The following is a 7,442-nucleotide window of genomic DNA, read 5'->3' as shown; positions in this document are numbered from 1 at the left end:
ACTCATGGGGGAAGATATACAGCAAGAGGAATCCTCCTCCATCGCTGGCGGGAGATCAGATTTGTACAACCACTTTCAAAATCAATCTGGAGGTTTCTCAGAAAATTGGGGATAGTTCTGTCTTAAGATCCAGCTATACCACTCCTGAGCGTATACCAAAATATGTTCCATCATACCACAAGGACACTTGCTCAACTATGTTCATAGCCAGAAACTGGAAACAACCTGGGTGTCCCTCAACGAAAGAAAAGATGAAGAGAATACGGTGCATTTACAAAACGAAGCATTACTAAGCTGCTAAAACAGTGACATCATGAAATTTGCAGGCAAATTGATGGGACTAGAAAAGATCATGCGCAGAAGCAGACAGTCCCTAATTATCTTAGTAATGGGGGTACTCAGAGCATGAGTTCCATCTACTACAACCAAGCAAGACTTCCAGTGGTGGGACTGGGACACCAACCTGGCCTCAGAAATCTGACCGAAGATATTTCCTGTCTGCACGATGTGCGCCAGGTTAAAGGTGGTGCAGAAATTGTGAGTGGCTAAGGAATGACTGGTCCACTTTAAGACCCGTGCCATAAGAAGGAGCCCCACCCTGACATTGCTTGCAAGACCCGAAACAAGAGGCCAAATGGCCCAGAAACCTAGGATAAAACCAAACCAGACAGGCAAAAAAAAGAAGAAAGAAGAAAGAGAAAAAGAGAGAGAGAGAGAAAGAAAAAAAGAAAGAAAGGAAAGGAAGGAAGGAAGGAAGGAAGGAAGGAAGGAAGGAAAGAAAGAAAGAAAGAAAGAAAGAAAGAAAGAAAGAAAGAAAGAAAGAAAGAAAGAAAGAAAGAGAGAAGTTAATGAAATGATGCTCATAGATTGGTACCTAACCCAACTGTTATCAGAGAGGTTTCATCCAGAAACTGATGGAAACAGATGCAGAGACACACAGCTGAACATTTGGTAGAGTTCTAGGACTCTTGCTGAAGAGGGGGTAGGAAGGATTGTAGGAGCTGTCGGGGTCACAGACACCACAAGATAACCCACTATATTAACAAAATGTGGACATATATGGGTTCACTGATACTGAAAGAACAACTGAGGCTCTAACTGAGGCCCTCTGTATGTGTTATATTCCTGTGTACCTTGGTGTTTTTTGTAGGACTCCTAACAAAGGGAAAGCGGGGGCTGTTTCTGATGCTTTTCACTTTTGGGACCCTTGTCCTTGTACTGGGTTGCCTTGCCTAGTCGTAACATGAATGGAGGTGACTAATTTTACTGCAACTTGGAATTCCATGTTCTGTTAATATCTCTGGGAGGCCTGCACTTTCCTGTAGGAAAATGAAAGAAGAGTGGTCAGGGAGAGAGGAGGTGTGGGGGGTGATGGAGGAGGTGGAAGTTAGAGGGAAGGAAGAGGGAAAACTGCATTGGGATGAGATATATGAAAGAGTAAATTAATTGGGAATGTTAAACAAGTAAGTATTAATCTTGTGATAATTTTATAATTAATCAAAATGTAATTAAAAACTAAACATTAAATTTTTTGAACAGCAATAGAGTATCATTTAATTAATTAATTTATTTTTATTGAGTTTCTTTTTTTTTATTTTTATTTTTTTATTATTAGTTACATTTTATTAACTCTGTATCCCAGCTGTATCCCTCGGATGCAGCCTGTGGTAGTTCAGTAACCAATTGGTTTCCCACAGTAAGGGGAACAGGGACTATTTTTGACAGGAACAGGATGGCAGGCTCTTTAACCTCCCACCCCCACAAGGGAGGAACAGTCCTGCTAGGCCACAGAGGAGGACTTTGCAGCCAGTCATGAAGATACCTGATAAAACAGGGTCAGATGAAAAGGGTCCTCCCCAATCAGTGGACTTGGAGTATCATTTAGTAATCCTAGAATTACTTGTTAAAGTAAGGCTTTCTTTATCTGTTGTATTATCTGAATCCTGTTTGTCAGAATAAAGGAAACACAGGAGGGTAGAAATTGGTCCTTGGTGGAATGCAGATGATATGATTATGGTATAATTTAGTGTCTTTTAATAAGTCCATGAAAATTAACAAGAAGACTTGTGCATTTGGTCATTTTATACATTGGCAAAGAGAATAAAATACAGATTGTACCTCATAAGAAAGTGTATTTTAAATAAGCAGTACTGCATAATTGAATTCTACTCCACTTTCTTCAATTATATCAGTTCTGTAAGCATGAAAAGAAATCAATGTTTGTAATTTATACAGTTACTTTATTAGGGTCACTGTCAAAAAAGAAAACTGGCAAGGCTTACATCCATTGCATTTGTTCATTTCTATGACAGAAAAAAAAATGTGACTGCTACTCATATCCTGGTGCCTGCTTGGGGCATGCGTTTGCTATTTCACTCTACTAGAGAATGAGGCGTCATTCATCATAACAAAAGGTGGAGCTGGAGTCAAAAGATTACCAAATAAATCCCGAACGGCACTCAATTACTCATTACTTTCACAGCTTGTCCATACATCTGCTGTTAAGTGAATGTTTATACACTTACCTTCCCTCAAGGCCAACCAGGAACTTTATAAAACATGGAGACATAGCCTCGTGACACAGCCCTGTTGCAAAATATGTCTTCAATGGCAGTTAATCAAAGGATGCCATGAGCTCAACAAAATTTCTCCAAATGGCGCGATGCCGTTGAACATCCATTGTGATTGTTTCTGCCATAAATCTCCCCACTGCCTTTACTCACCAAACATAATAAATTCAATAAATTCAACTCACAGTGAGGGAAACACATCCTGGCCAGAACATTTTATGATGGCCTTTGAGGACTGCCTATTAAATAACTCTTAGTCAACCTCATTTTTATTAAATATCACATTCACTAATGGAGTATCATGTTTCCACACACTTAATGAGAAGCATATCATTGCATAAACATCAGCCACTCAATATCAGAAACACTGGAAGTCATAGCCCAAAAGCACCAGTGAGAGAAGCAAAGCATATGCAAACAACCTCTTTCAATTTAAAGGGCAATTATGGTAGTTCTTCACAAAGTGAAACTGGATTCCTGGCTAGGGCACAAAAGCACAACTTATTAATAACATTATAAATATAATTGGGGTTATATTATACCTCATTATGCTATATAATATACATTTATTTAATTAATAATTAAAAAGCCATTATAGTATAATTTTAAATTTTTTAAAACAATATCATTTAATTAATTATCTATTGTGATTCTGTATTCATTGTACATGGTATTAGGTTTCAATATCATAAATGTATCAGGTTCTTCTGTTTTATTCTGATAACACTAAAATAAAGAACTCAGTTTTAAAGAAGATATGTCTTATTTGCTACTTAAGCTGACACAATAAAATTTATTTGGACATGTGTGACAATTACGCATGGGAAAATCATATTAGTAATCTTATATGTGAAATTCATGCTTATCTTGTTTAATGTAAATGAAAAGAATTAAGATATTACTGGGGTGGCAATTTTGATACTATCTACAGTACAACCTATAGTGGTACATAGTTTATAGTTGGCAAAAGCCATCATGAAAGAACAATTACATGGTGTTTGTAAAAGACTAGTCACAAGAAACTAACAATCAGGCACTCTGATTTTCTGGTCATACTTGATTTTTTATTCCTTTATTTTCTTTTCAGAAGCATCTGAAAGTATAACAGTTTTTATCTAGAAATAAGAGCCTTTGATTTTTTTGGTATATGTGCTGAGTCTTCACTCTTCCGTACAGCTTAGAGGAACAGAGAAAGCTTGCATAATTTGCAAGATGAAAGAAATTAGTACGTTAGAGCACCTGCAACTGGTACTGACAAAACTTGATTTTTTTTTTTTAGTAATGCTAACATAAATGTCCATACAAAACTCCTGTCTCTTCTTTTGCTACTCTATTGATAGGCTTGCTGCTCACAAATTTACTTTTAAAACAATTTTAATCCAAGTTACAATGATTATTACACAGGGTTACATGTCTCATTCTAAAAAAATATTTAAGTTTAATGAATTCAATGTAGACTTACCTATTTTATATATTTATGGACACACTCTCCAATGACATAAATGATATTTGATTATTATATAAGATTTTGATGGAAAATTTGCTTATGTAATTCATTTCAAAAACATTGGAGGAAAATCCAGTATAATGTAGTAGTTTAACAAATACCTAGCAATAATCGAAGAAATCATGTTTTCAGTTACATGAATGTAATCATGGAGATAAATACCTGAAGAAGTAACCAGAAATAGGTACAACAATTTTTTTCATTAATATACTACTATTTCAAATTATTGTATAATTATTCTGAGAAAAATTATATGATGATCTTATGATAAATGTTATACCTTTGAGATATGTTTTGAAAGTTAATATTTCCATCTTATTTTCTTGATAGTTACATCATCACTGTGAACACACACACAAACATACACCATCCATCCATCCAAATGTGTATGTGTTCCAGACAAAGTAAGCACACATCACTGTGTTTTACTCTTTGACAGAAATGACATAACTAGTAATAGGACATAATAGTGGAATGACATAAAGAGTAGCTCTTAGTAAGCTATACTGAAGGCAATCAAATCACTAAAGTCTTTAGCCTGGAGAAATAGTGTAAGCACAGCTGATAGATGTCCAGTCTTAATATTTCTCCATGCACTGTGCTGTAACATGAGAAACCAGCAAGTTAAACCTAATCTTTCAAGGCCTAGTGAAACTGAATATTGCTCTTGCGGAGGATCCCGTCTATTTCTCAGCACTCATGGCACATTGGGCAGCTCACAACTGCTGTAAATCCAGCTTCAGGGGATCTGATCTCCTCCTCTTGCCTTCACAGTCACCTGCACTAAAGTGCACATACCTTCCCCCATTACAGAATACAAAGTAAGAGAAATATTTTGAAAGTATATTTCAGAATGTTGAATATAACTATACTAAAACAATATATGTGAGCATTGCATTTCTGTCAAAAGAATTCATAGAAGATTTTAAAATAATTGAGTTGCATTTGGCTAGGTAAGTCTAAATGTTTTCTGAAGAGAGTTGATTAATAGAAAGCTTAGGGCACATACTTGTGCAGATAGTGTCAACATACTTGTGCAGATAGTGTCAACAAAACACTTGTTGTATACACCTGACTAACTGAATTCAGTTAGCCAGATCCCACACAAATATCTGGGCACTATTCCACTTCCTTAAACCCAGCATGACTATTTTAGAAGATGGGAGGTCAAGACAGTGGATATTCTGAAACTCACAGGCTGGCTAGCCTGGTGTAACCACAGTGAACAACCAGATAGACATTGTCTCCAGATAAAGTAGAAGGGAAAGGATCACACCAAGGTTGTCTTCTCACCACCATGTGCCAACCATAGCATGTGTGCCCATGAATATGCAGAGACACACACCTTACATAAATTTAAAAAAACCCCAAGGTATTGTATTGGTATTTTCTCAAATTATTGGTCATTGGTGAAATTACTGTATTCAATATTTTGCATGACTGGATTATTCTTTTAACAAATACCAGTGACTATCAAAAAATCAGTTATTATCCTAAATAAGAGTGAATTCCTATGGAATTTTATGTTCATTCTTCCTTTTTTGTAACCTGTCTGACATTCTCTGCCTGGATAACCAACAATGATAGTTTCAGTTAATGTTTTACTGACTGTCCAGTCTATGTTGATACACTAGCCTTTCCTATAAGAGAATAGTCTGTGAGAAAGGTAATCACTCAACAATTAGAAGTAACAACACCGGAAGAATCTAGTACAGGTTCTAGACAGGAACATTGTCTCCTTTGCTGCACCACTTAAGGTCTGAGCTGCAAAGGGCGTGGCCCATTCGCAGACAGCATGTTACCTCATTCTATCTAGACTTTGCCTGGAGTTCCCTGCTGCTCAGGTGAGACTTACATTGAGTCAGAAACTGAGTCTTTTCATACTTTTTTCTACTCTGTTTTTCTTTTCTACTCTATTTTTTCATGGGTGTCAGGTTGGAAACCTCCCTGACACTCTTCTTCAACTCCTTGAATTTTGGTGGGCAATACCACCAAGGATTCAAGGAGCTACTCTTGGGATCTGCTTCACAGTGAAAAAGACTGGATCATTGTTTCCACTGTATAAGAAATTAAATACTTCAGAATTTATGTTCTAATATGTAATGCAATGTTCTAATACATAATGTTATATCTTTACAAATGATAGTCTAAGAAAAACAAAATTGAAACGTGGTGGCTGAAACAACATATTTCTATTCTCTTAAAATTCAAGATATCACAAATCCAAACTGAGATTTATATACTCAAAAATTAAAGCATTAGCAAAGGTATTTCTTTCACCTATTTCTAGGAACAAATTCATGTCCCTTATGTTTTCAGCTTCTGGTACCACCTGTGCTGTGACTGTTCAGCAGGTATCAACCCACTCTTCACTTCTGTATCATAACCCCTGACACTATCCTTTCCATGTCATACAGACATGGTGAGTATATTTTTGACTTCCTTGGTTAAAGAGAGACATCCTTTCCATCTCAAGGTCGTTAGATATACATTGAAATTTCTTTTGTCATAGCAGTTAAGATTCACAGGTTTCTGGAACTGCTATTTCCGTAGTTTGGGAAAGAACTGATGCTGTTCAGCGTGGCCAGTCACATGTGTTGTTTCCTTGAGAAATTCTAGTTAACGAAACATGAAGACTGAATTATACCTAGGTTGAAAATCCAGTCTGACCTCTGATATTTTTGCCTCTGACAGTGGGCATGCTTGCTTGAGACCTGGCACAGATCAGTATGAACTTGAAAAATGTTGGCTCCCAAGTAAACAGCTGTTACTTTTCTCTAATTAACTACAACTCACACTCTTCAATTAAAGTATGAAAATTTCCCTGTTCAAAAGAAAATGAAAGATTATTCCTCTGTACTATGTGCAGGCAGCACATTTTTTTACATATTAGTGTATGCTAACTAAATCTCTTTATAAATCATTCCATCCACGAGTCGGCCTATAATACCAAAGTAAAATGGAAACAAGACAACTTAGGCAAGAAGTCCTTAAAATAATTTTATGTATAAAAAATTGAAACTTAACCTTTTTTTAAATCTATTTATTTTTTCATTAATTAGAGTTTATTTACTTTGTATCCTAGCTGTAGCCCCCTCCCTCAGGCCCACCCAATACCACCCTTTCTCCCTCATCTCCTCTCAAGCCCCTCCCCAAATCCACTGATAGGAGAGGTCCTCTTCTCCTTCCCTCTGACTGCAGCATATCAGGTCTCATCAGGACTGGCTGCACTGTATTCATCTGTGGCCTGGTAAAGCTGCTCCCTCCTCAGAGGGAGGTGACCAAGGAGCCAGCCAATGAATTCATGTCATATACAGTCTCTGTTCTCATTACTAGGGAACCCACTTGGACACTGAGCTTCCATG

The sequence above is a fragment of the Meriones unguiculatus genome, chromosome 2 (genome assembly GCF_030254825.1).
Source record: "Meriones unguiculatus strain TT.TT164.6M chromosome 2, Bangor_MerUng_6.1, whole genome shotgun sequence".
NCBI lineage: Eukaryota > Metazoa > Chordata > Mammalia > Rodentia > Muridae > Meriones > Meriones unguiculatus.
This window is presented reverse-complemented; position numbering follows the sequence as displayed.